This window comes from Papio anubis, chromosome 2, assembly GCF_008728515.1.
Source record: "Papio anubis isolate 15944 chromosome 2, Panubis1.0, whole genome shotgun sequence".
In the NCBI taxonomy this organism is placed as follows: domain Eukaryota; kingdom Metazoa; phylum Chordata; class Mammalia; order Primates; family Cercopithecidae; genus Papio; species Papio anubis.
In genome coordinates, this window is record NC_044977.1 from 135,686,464 (window position 1) to 135,693,025 (window position 6,562).

Here is a 6,562-nt window from a genome sequence, read left to right on the forward strand (position 1 = left end):
TTTCTTTATTCTTCAGATTAGATAATACTGTTGATCTGTCCTTTAATGTCTACCTTGCCCCCTTTCACTTGCCCTTAGTCCACCTCTCACACACACCTTCAGCATCCTGAAGCAATGTTCAACATGATGTTAGGTTTCTCCCCTTAACATCAACAAGATATCTTAAATGCCAGTGGCAGGGCCAGAAACCTGAAATAGAAAGGTTTTGTTTGATTTCCAGAAACTTCTGTTAAAACAGTAAGGACAGAATTCAGGTTTATGGCCCTGTGGATTCTCAGAAGCAAGTCCGACCGTGCTGTTTTCTTCCCACAGATCCCACCCTTTCTTCCTGGAAAGAAGACAGCCTCGGGTCCCAATGGGTGGGGCTTTGAAGAGTCCAGGAGTGGGAATTTCTAGAATTTGGAATAGAGTGAATTTTCTGACATTTGAGCACAGGACCCAGGGATTCTTGGAGAAGAACTTGGTCACAGAGGAGTTTGACTGACCATAAAAATGAGTCCTGTAGAAGTACTTGATGATAAAAACTTGTTTAAAATCTTAGTTGCAATACATATTGATCTTGGATTTATGCAGAAAGATGCGGTCAGAAGAAATGACACGTGTGTAACACTTGATGAAATTTTAAAACTTGCCCAGGAAAATGAAGTGGATTTTATTTTGTTAGGTGGTGATCTTTTTCATGAAAATAAGCCCTCGAAGAAAACATTACATACCTGCCTCAAATTATTAAGAAAATGTTGTATGGGTGATAGTCCTGTCCAGTTTGAAATTCTCAGTGATCAATCAGTCGACTTTGGTTTTAGTAAGTTTCCATGGGTGAGCTATCAAGATGGCAATCTCAACATCTCAATTCCAGTGTTTAGTATTCATGACAATCATGATGATCCCATGGGGGCCCATGCACGCTGTGCCCTGGACATTTTAACTTGTGTTGGGTTTGTAAATCACTTTGGATGTTCGATGTCCAAGTAGAAGATAAACATTAGTCTGGTTTTGCTTCAGAAAGGAAGCACAAAGATTGCACTATATGATTTAGGATCCATTCCAGATGAAAGACTCTATCGAATGTTTGTCAATAAGAAAGTAACGATGTTGAGATCAAAAGAAGATGAGAACTCTTGGTTTAACTTATTTGTGATTACAGGAGTAAACATGGAAGTACTAACTTCAGTCCAGAACAACTTTTGGATGACTTCATTGATCTTGTTATCTGGGGCCGTGCATATGAGTGTAAAATAGCTCCAACTAAAAATGAACAACAGGTCAGGCACGATGGCTCATTCCTGCAGTCCCAGCACTTTGCCAGGCCAAGGTGGGTGGATCATATGAGGTCAGGAGTTCAAGACCAGCCTAACCAACATGGTAAAACCCCGTCTCTACTAAAAATACAAAATTATCGGGGTGCGGTACTGCATGCCTGTAATCCCAGCTACTTGGAAGGTTGAAGCAGGAGACTCACTTGAACCTGGGAGGTAAAGGTTGCAGTGAGCTGAGATGCTGAGATCACACCATTGCACTCTAGCCTGGACAACTGAAGTGAAACTCCATCTAAAAAAAAAAAAGAACAACAACTGTTTTATACCTTACAACCTGGAAGCTTAGTGGTTACTTCTCTTTCCCCAGGAGAAGCTGTAAAGAAACATGTTGGTTTTCTGTGTAATAAAGGGAGGAAAACGAATATGCAGAAAATTCCTCTTCACACAGTGCAGTAGTTTTTCATGAAGGATGTTGTTCTGGCTAATCATCCAGACATTTTTTAACCCAGATAATCGTAAAGTAACCCAAACTATACAAAGCTTCTGTGTGGTGAAGATTGAAGAAATGCTTGAAAATGCTAAACGGGAACATCTGGGTAATTCTCGCTAGCCAGAGAAGCCTTTTATACCACTGCGAGTGGACTACAGTGGAGGTTTTGAACATTTCAACGTTCTTCGCCTTAGTCAGAAATTTGTGGATCTGGTAGCTAATCCAAAAGACATTATCCATTTTTCAGGCATAGAGAACAAAAGGAAAAAACAGGAGAAGAGATCAACTTTAGGAAACTTACCACAAAATCTTCTTCAGAAGGAACAACTTTAAGGGTAGAAGATCTTGTAAAACAATATTTTCAAACTGCAGAGAAGAATGTGCTACTCTCACTGCTAACAGAAAGAGGGATGGGTGAAGCAGTACAAGAATTTGTGGACAAGGAGGAGAAAGATGCCACTGAGGAATTAGTGACATAACAGTTGTAAAAAACACAACAATTTCTTAAAGAGCATCATATTGATGCCCTAGAAGATAAAATAAATGAGGAAGTATGTCATTTCAGAGAAAACAGACAAAAAAATACTAGTGAAAATGATGACATCCAGATCTCAATCAGAAGAACCTGCTTCTGCCTTTAGTGCTGATGACCTTATGAGTATAGATTTAGCAGAACAGATGGCTAATGACTCTGATGTTAGCATCTCGGCAGCAACCAACAAAGGAAGAGGTTGAGGAAGAGGTGGAAGAGGAGGAAGAGGACAGAATTCAGCATCACAGGAGGGTCTCAAAGAGGAAGAGCAGGCATTGTTCTGGAGACTTCTACTCATAGCAAGAACTCAAAGACTACTGTGCCAGCATCTAGAAATATGTCTATTACAGATGCCTTTAAATCTACAAGATAGCAGCCTTCCCAAAATGTCACTAAGAATTACTCAGAGGTGATTGAGGTAGATGAATCAGACGTGGAAGAAGACATTTTTCCTACCACTTCATAGACAGATCAAAAGTGGTCCAGCACATCATCCAGCAAAAACATGTCCCAGAGCCAGCTATTAAAAGGGGTTGATTTTGAATCAGATGAGGATGACGATGATAATCCTTTTTATGAACATTAGTTCTTTAAGAAGAAATAGTAGACAATATATTTAGTGGCACTGAGAAATTTGCAAGATACAGGAAAAATCAAAACGTTGCATGCTGAGTTTACAGTTTAAGATTTTAAGTATTGCTTCCTGAGCATGACTCCATAAGTAAGAAATTTCTCAGCTCAAGGACATATGCAATAGCATTGATTCACCTTGTTTTTTAACCAGGTAGCTATATTAAGAGCTTTGTGTAAATATCATTCTTTTTGTTTTGTTTTGAGACAGAGTTTCACTCTTGTTGCCCAGGCTGGAGTGCAATGGCACCATCGCCACTCACTGCAACCTCTGCCTCCCAGGTTCAAGCAATTCTCCTGCCTCAGACTCCCAAGTAGCTGGGATTGCAGGCACATGCTCCACCATGTCCAGCTAATTTTTTATATTTTTATTAGAGACGACGGGGTTTCACCATGTTGGTCAGGGTGGTCTCGAACTCTTGACCTCAGGTGATCCACCTGCCTTGGCCTCCCAAAGTGTTGGGATTACAGGCGTGAGCCACCCCACCCCTAAACATCATTTTTCAGTAAAGATTAAAATAAATACACCATTTTACATTTCTGCTCCACGATCATTTAGTTTTCTACATTTAGTTTTCTAAATGTAGCTATATAAATGGTTGCATTTAGCCAAAGTTGAGGGAAAGAGCTTATTAAATGTAACTTCTTCATAATTTAATAATTTCCTAGAGGTTCTGGATTTCCTGAAAGTAAAACAAACTATGTGAACCTGTGCCTAAACTCACTGTTCATTAGTATGTATGTTTTTTTCTAATGCTTCCTAAAAGACTGAATGATTAGAAGTACCTTACAGTTTGAACAGATATGTTTTTATTAAAAGAGTAGAATAACCACACACACACACAAAAATAGTAAGGAGAAAGCTTAGAGCATAAAGGCATGGAGTGGAGAATAATATTTGCTTATGTAAGTATTACTTTCCTTCTCTCCTTTCCCTTAGGCCAAAAAGAAACTTGAGGCAGGATGAAAGGATTGGAGTGGACTGGATAAGGTTTGAGTTGCCACTGGGCCTGACCTACCCTGTCCAAGGAGGCATCCAGGTGGAAGCGAAGTGGAAGATTATGGCAATGTAGGCCTGAGGGCAGCCTCCTTGAGTCCTGTACCCTGAGCAATTGTAGAATGTACTGCGAAACTGGGACACTTTCGAGCATGAAGAGTGCTATTAATAGTCACATAGAGACAACAGGCAAAAACTGGCAAAGTCTTCTGCAAACCAGGAGGTATAATCATCCTACACATCCCCCCAGCATGATGTGGGACAGCAGCCAAACGTTTCTCTAGCAGTGGTCCCTGCCATCAAAAGTCGTGCAGGAATGCCTGAGGAAGCCAGCAGCTGCGAAAGCTGGGGTCGAGATCAAGGGGATACAAAGGGCACAAATGGGGCCCTGGAGGCCCACAGATGTGAGGGGAGAAAGTCTCATCCCGGGGGCATGGGTTAGCAGCCCTGTAGTGTGGGCCCCTGAGGACTGAGGATGGCACAGAGACCAGGTGCTCTGCCCCGGCTTAGATAATACGTAAGACCCTTAGAAACACAGGTCACCCCTATGGAGAAGGGAGGCGAGGAGAGAATCCAAAATGACTGAGTTTTTACCTTCAAAGGTGACTGTTTATCTTGAATTGCCAAAATTTTTATTCAGTAATCAATGGGAATTAAGGTTTCATGAGCTACACACTGAGGAATGAGTGATGTTTTTGTATTCCTGGCCACCATGATGTGTAAAATGTAAAATTATTTCAATTTTCGTTCTAAGATGATCCACATTTGTTTCCAATGTCCCCTGCATCCTCTGAACTTGGTAGAACATCAGACTATTCCCAAGTAAGTGAAACACATACATCTTCAGATAAGCAGGTTGTAGATATAGACCATGATGGGCAGAGCCTAGCAGGAGGAGCATGAGGATACGGACCTCCAAGTCTCAGCACGAAGAAGTTCAAACCAGGCTGCTATATACAGTCAGAATAACAACAATAATGATCACAATAACTAATACCCATCTAGTTTTGGATCTGAACCATTTTTACATGTATTCTCATTTCGTTCTCCATTTTTAGATGAGGAAATGGAAGCCCAGATGGGTTGTATGACTTGCTCTACTTTAAGCAGTTTTCAGGGACTCAAACCCTGATGCTGTGTTTCACTGTCCATATATTCCTTCCAGGACCCCCAGCTGCTGACTCAAGGACCACCACCCAAAAGTATAGAGAAGGGTATTTTCCTACACAAAGAGTATGGAATCCTTCCAGCCATGAAAGAACTCTGTGCATTAACTATGTTTTGAGAGATCAATTTCTTTCACTCTCACTTAATGGTATTAGCAGGTAGCACACTGGCTATTTGCTCCGCTAATGCCTTGGATTTTTTCCTTACCCACCTGGTGCAGGCAAAGGAAAAAAGATTTCTTCCTTTCTGTTAATTTGCTAAACATGAATTACTGTTGGTCATCTTTATCGCCTTTTACGTACTTATCACTGTGTAAGGAGTTGCTTTGTATTTTTACAGCATTTTTGCTGCATAAATATGCCACACATTTCTTTTAGAACATCATCATTGAAAGAAAACACAGTGCATCTTGGTAAGTTTTAGAACATCGCTATTTATAAAGCATGGAGCAACTCTCTCTAAAAATATTTAAGTGTTTGGCAAATAAAGAAAACACATTGAAGCCATCAGCAAAATATGTGCTAAAGGCTATGCTGTCCTTGCTATCGCTGCTTTAAAGAAACATCAAGAAAACAATAATATCCTCTGTGGGCCTCTAGCAGCCTCTTATATAAATCATCTGCTTCTTCACCACCTCCTCTCCTTTGGAAGAGACAAAGAACTGAGCATGGTCCCAAAAAGGAAAAGTAGAGAGTGTGTAAAATGAGAAGTAATTACTTTCTTGTTTTTAAACGTGGACAAGTTGTGATAATGATCAGGCAACTAGAATTGATGACATTTTGTGATCTTACAGGAAACATTCGGAATGCCAGATTATCAGTAAGCCTGGTCCAACTAGTGCCCTTTATTGCTATAATGTTCTCAAAGATCTTTTTTTTTTAAACTTGAAAGGCCCTTTACTAATAGACTCAAAGGGCATTTCTAATTCACAAAATCTATTTTGGGGGTCCAATATCTAAATCCATTTCTCCCTTGTCAGAGTTTTGATGCTGTGATTCCTTTGGTCCAGTTCTTGTTTATGTCACATTGCCTTAGTTTCAATCCTAGGGACTGATCAATCACTCATAATTCAATCACTCAAATAAATTCAGTCACAAAAATTCAATCACTCCCAATAAAAATAACACACTGAGGCTATGTGTGACTCAGTACAAACTTAAATATTTCTTCAGCCCTACAGTGAAAAAACAAATAACGACCCACATTTTGGATGCATTATTCCTACCCTTTATACACTGATACTGCCTTGCTACCTGGTAGAAAAAAAGAAATGACTTCATTTCTCACCCACACCTGACACAGAAGAATATCATTTTGTTTAGGGTTTCAACTTGACTGAATATTTTGAAGAAACCTCTCACTAATATTTCCCAACATGATGATCACATTGCCTTGAGGGGAACCTCATTAATAAAAACCACAAATATTGGGGATGAGAAAGTAAATAGCAAAACTAAAACAATGCATGTGTTTAGGGAAGCGGTTGTCTA

General features: G+C 40.0%; 1 pseudogene; it reads left to right on the forward strand.

Moving 5' to 3' along the window:
* The first annotated feature begins 41 nt into the window (after nucleotides 1-41).
* LOC103882243 lies at nucleotides 42-3,143 on the forward strand (annotated as a pseudogene).
* Nucleotides 3,144-6,562: the final 3,419 nt, after the last annotated feature.